Raw genomic sequence first — 6,034 nt, forward strand, 5'->3', positions numbered from 1 at the left:
AACAGAGAGGAACAAATTTACCATAGGTAGCCTAGAGCTGAGAATTCGTGTATAGAACAAGTCCACGTCTCTCTGTAATACTGTCTGCCAGAAGCCAAAGTGTCTGAAACTTTGAATTCCATATTCGAAGTTCGGTGGTTTTGTCATCAAAGAATAAAACAATGCCATATGCCTTCAAAGTGGATTCCGCGGCTCGTCATTTTCTTTGACTCCCCACTTATCTTATAAAGAAAGGAAATTCGATTCTTTTAGTTTATAACAATGGATGATCTGATTATGAATTATCTTTGTATCTTAAGCGGTTTAAACATTTACATATATTTATAATATTGAACTGCATTAAAATTGATTATTTTATAATTTCTAATAATAATAGGTGATCTGGTTATAAATTAAATGATTTATAATAACATAGAATTATCTTGATTTATAGATCTATATATAATTTATAATAAGACTATCTCCAATTTCTTATATGACACATGTAACTGTACTATAAACCATACAAATGTACCTTAATGAAATCTACTATATTCCAAAATGAAGATATTCTAACTTGTCATTAAAGAAATATATTTAAATTTTTTTTGTTTATAATGATAATTGAAAGTTGTATATATAATTAATAAGAGAATATATTTTATTAGGCAAAAACTTACAACATAATGATAACTTGCGAGCTTCTCAATTGGGAGGTCTTGAGTTCGAGTTTACTTGAGCTTAGTACAAAATAATAATTAATCACAAGAAATAATAACTGATTTAGGATTCAATCTATATAATGTAGAATAATAGAATTATAGGGTGAGAAAGTACTATAGAATAAAAGTAGTTATATACAGGGTTGTTTAATACAATTTTTTTAAAATAAAGAAATGGAAATTCTTATTTTTATCTTTACAAATTATATCATTTTTTTTCTTATCGATTATTACAATTATCTTTACATGTTTAAAACACCAATCCAAAAATTCCATAAATGAAACACAAAATCTTTTAATGCACATGAAAAGAAATCAATTATTGAAGTGTATGCATTGGTTGAAAAAATAAATGACATCATATTGGAATGCAAGTCCATTAAAGATACACAAACCCCTATTTAAGGATTGAAATGTAAATAAAAAATGATTTATGTTAAATAGTGTCTTATTTATAATGATAAATGAAAGTGACATTTAATCAATAAGAGAATATATTATACTAAATAAATATTAGCATTTATGTATTTTAAAGTAATTTGTACCAACAATGAAGTTTAAGCTTGAGATCTAAGGGCTATTGGCTATAGAAATGGAAAAGAGACTTCAAGTGGCATAGATGCATTTTCAAGAAGAATCATAGATTATTTTCAATGCTATTATAAATGGAAAAGAGACTTCAAGTGGCATAGATGCATTTTCAAGAAGAATCATAGATTATTTTCAATGCTATTATAAATGGAAAATCACAAGTATGGAAGCTTGATAAAGTTATTGCTACCATATTAAAAAAAAAAAGGTGTTTAAGGGGGGCAGTGGAGAGGGGGGAGTGAATCAATTATCCAACTATTACAACAATTATCAACCTTATTAATGTTGCCAATATGGCTAGGTAGGATGAGTTGAGGTTGTCATTTATGGAAACATATATTTTAGGATGAGATGGAAGAATATACCATTGAAAATTATATAGTCAGAGACATAAAATTGTCTAAGTGTTAAATAATTTCACTAGCAGTGTAGAGGTAGTTCTTAGTATTGCGAAGGTTATAGAGATATTTGGAACATGAGCAATTATAGACAGGTAGAATAGAGTGTCATGATGACATACCTAAGTGCACAGATCAATATAGATAGTATGGACAAAGTTATAAGTAAAAAACTACTAAAAGCAGTATGAAAAGCATAACAAAGTACAATAGAAATAGAGAAATAAAGTGTTAAGGAATTATTTCAGCTATGAAATAATTACTTAAATTATGTAAGGACATCATCTTAGATGTTTACCTTGAGTTAGCATAACGTGTAAATGCATCTATATGACTACACAAGAGTTTTTGTAAAAGAAAAGAGTGTCACCTCGTTAAAGGATTTAAATAGTCTATTAAGTCCTTATGACTATTAGTTCAACCTTGATTAAAGGAATTCAAATATTGTTCACAATGGTTAGAAAGTAACAACAGGTTTGATCTATTAAGGGTATGTGCAGGATCATGGTGTGCCAAAAAGTGGTGATGTGAAAAAAATAGAATTTGAACACGTCTAAAAGCGCTTCAAAATCCGCTCTGACTTTTTTCCACCTATCCAAGTACCGAGCCTGGAAGGAAAGGTCGAGCCTTATCGGATATCCAATCTAATATCGGATATCCGATATTATCAGATATCTAATTATATATCGGATATCCGATAATCATATGACATTATTATAATAATATAAAAATATTATATTATAACAGTATAATACACTATAATATAATATTATTAAATATAATATTATAATATAATATTGTTATTAAATATATAATATAATATTATAATAATAATAATAATTATACTATAATATAATAATAATATTATTATTATATTATAATTTATAATATAATATTGTTATTAAATATATAATATAATATTATTATTATAATAATTATTATACAATAATATAATAATATTATTATTATTATATTATAATCGTATAATATTATACTATAATAATAATATTATATTATAATAATATTATATTATAATGTATTATATTATAATATATAGTAATGTAATACAATATATATATAATATAATATTATAATAATAAAGTATAATATATTATAAACTATAATAATATAATATAATATAATACATTATAATAATATTATATTATAATAATATAATAATATAATATAATATTTAAAAGCTATATGTTATATATCTTATATATAAAATATAAGATATTCGGGTGATCGGATATCCGATATTATATCGGATATCTGATACTTGAAGCATTACATTTTAAAAAAAGAATAGACTCGCGAGCCCTTATTTCTCACATTTTGGGGGCCAGTATTGACGCCCGACCGGATATCAGTTATAAAATTGAATATTGGATATTAAGGTATTTTTTTTTTTAAAAAAAACTAATTTTTAATCTAAATTCGATAGATTTTAGCATGATTTTATTTGTTTTAGTTGAATCTAGGGTTTTTTTGAAAAAAATGTTAAAATTAAGGTTTTTTTAAAATATGTATTACGTTTTGCAATTCAATAGGAATGGCTGATCAGAATGATGACACTGAGGTAGGGAATAATATTCCTCGTAACCCCCCACCAAATGATCTAATACCCCCACAAAACCGTCCACCAAACAATCCTCTACCCCCTCAAAACCCTCCTCAAATCGAGGATTTGATAAATGAAAATCTCATCGAGTTGAGAGGTTTGCATAGAACATATAATAATGTACCCACATTGGCTCCTATGTTATCCACGTTAAACACCATAGTGGATAACATTGAAACCCTTACAAACCAACAAAATGCCGCTCTTCGTTGGCGTGATCAAATGCACGAGATGCTTGATGATGGTTTGGATTAGGATGAGGTTGTGGCCCTCAATATAAGCAAAGACAATTTGGCCAGCCTTTTTGCAAACTCGAAAACAAGTTTACCAGTTGACACAAAAAAATTCAAACTATCGATTAAATGGTGCACAAATGACGCCATATGTGCAAACTTTTGGGATCGTTGGTGGATGGTCTTTGATATCCCTCCACATGGAAATTTAGACATACCATTTTATTTCTTTAGAAAATTATATGTTGAATTTGTGTTGAAACTTAAAGTGAACTATTGGAGCATGAAGCCCAACATGGGCTTAGGACTAGGAGCTCCTCAGGATAGACCCTCTTCCCAGCAGAAGAAAGCTGGCACTTTTGTCCCCCCCATTGATACCTCCCCTCCTCCTCGAGTGCAACATCCAGATATTATGATAGAGGCTAGCTCTCAAACTATCAGAGCCATTCATAGGCTGAGTAGCCTAATGATATCTCAAGCTAGGTCAATCCTACCTCCTCGTGTTGATGATGCTAGTGCTGGTTCATCGTCGGCTAGCTCATCACATGTTTGTGTGCTTCACACTTGCATTACATGCAAGAATATTTTCCTGGGTCCCATAGGTGATCTTCCTGAGTATCATTTTGTATTAGACGAGGATACACCAGACACACACGCAAAGGCTACAGACCCTAATGTGAGAGAGGATGGGAATGCAGAGGCATGGACTCCTTCGGTGTCGGTACATGTATATATTTTTTTGTTATGACATATGTGATTTAAAGTTAATTTTTATAATAGATTAATTTTAATTTTTAAGCCATATTGACTTTTATATGTATGTGATCTTCATTCAAGTTTAGTTGATGACCGAGGAGGAGCTTAGACAGATTGATGATGCCACGCTCTCAGCCATTTCATTTGGCCTTGAGACATCTACGGTACATTATGTTGTGTTTGTATTTTTTTTTCTATTTGATATTGTAGTATATATGGTTGCTAATCTTTCTTTTATCTTGCAGGTAACACCTGTCCTGGAGGGACAAAGTGCGAAGGGTGAGCTAGCACGCATTGACAAAGGAAAGGTAATTAGGCGCTTTCTATTTGATTAAATATCGATGCATTCTTGTAAAATGTTTGTGGTGATCCCATTTAATTACATTCTTTATTTTATATAGGGCGTCGCTATTGGTGATGAGCCTGTACAGATTCTACGTCATAGACCATTAGGGATTTTCATTCGCACTGAGAGCCCCATTGTATGTATAAGGATCATTTATTTTTTGTTATCCTTATCTTCATAAATAAATTCAAAACTGATTTTTGTGATATTAACAACTACTATTTTGTATCTCATAGGAGACTCCTAGTGCACATGAGGTCCGACAGGAGAGTTATGTAGATTTGATGATGCGACGACTCACTCCTGAGGAGGAGCCTACAATAGTAAGTTGTAGTTTGAATTCATGATTAAATATGTTATAAATCTAGCATCCTATGAATCATAATGTTATAGTTTAAATTGTAGATTCATTTGACAAAGGTATTTGAACATATACAGCCCACAATCATAGAGGTACCAGCATTGTTGAGGGCATATGAAAGGACTCCTGATCAGTGTAGGAGGTCGACGAGAGAAGTATTTATTATAAAATTTTGATAGTATTAATCTCCATTACAAAAAAGATCATTATGCATTTGAGTAATTCAATGTTACATACGTAGAATCATATAAATTTAGTAGTCTAACTTTGGGTTTTCCTTTTTTGTTTATGTAGGAGGCATCTGATCCACCTAGTGCAGCGAAGAGGCTACATTTTGATCATCCACCAGCACCCTAGGATAGTATAGTTGTCATAGGATGCATCATGAGACATTTTGAGATGGCATATGCCACATTGTATACAGAAACATTGATATTATACACATTCTGATGGCATGATCAACCACATTTTGTATATGGATCTATGTATTTTGATATATATTTGAGTACTTTGTCTATGGATACATGATCTTTGATATATATTTGTGTAAAATTTTGTCTATGGATACATGTATTTTGATATATATTTTTTTCATTTATGTGCACAATGATATACATATTAATTTAGTATCTAGTATTGTTCAATTTATCATGGATCATGTGTCATGCCCTAAATTTTACTAGTAAAAACACAAAAAAAAAAATTTGTAGCTTATGAGGTCGCATAAGAAATTACATATTGTAAAACAAGGTTATCATTGAATAGCAGTTCAAGACTCATGTGGATAGTGTCATCTGGTTGTAACATTTTAATCACAGGTGGTTTTCAAATAGATTGGATGACAGTCTAGTTCAAGTTAGCATCACGAGTCAAAAGAGCAAGTTCAAGATACAACACTCATAAATTAGTGAGGCAATTCATATCCTAACAAGCCTCTGATACTAATATTCTATTAAGGTCTGTCGATTGTATCATATGGACTAGGTCGTGATTCTAGCATGTAAGGGAAGGGGTTCAGAATTACTTA

At 30.1% G+C, this 6,034-nt stretch overlaps 1 protein-coding gene across 1 annotated transcript in view; it reads right to left on the reverse strand.

Moving 5' to 3' along the window:
- The window catches only part of LOC149545941 (magnesium/proton exchanger-like), a 281,445-nt gene extending 281,219 nt beyond the window's left edge, over window positions 1-226 (reverse strand). The window contains exon 1 of the mRNA XM_089790886.1: window positions 22-226. The gene's annotated coding sequence lies outside the window, so the exon portion shown is untranslated. The remainder of the gene's footprint in view (window positions 1-21) is intronic.
- Between the last annotated feature and the right edge of the window lie 5,808 nt (window positions 227-6,034).

This window comes from Cupressus sempervirens, chromosome 7 (assembly GCF_028749045.1).
Source record: "Cupressus sempervirens isolate cs-2001-9-10 chromosome 7, ASM2874904v1, whole genome shotgun sequence".
Lineage (NCBI taxonomy): Eukaryota > Viridiplantae > Streptophyta > Pinopsida > Cupressales > Cupressaceae > Cupressus > Cupressus sempervirens.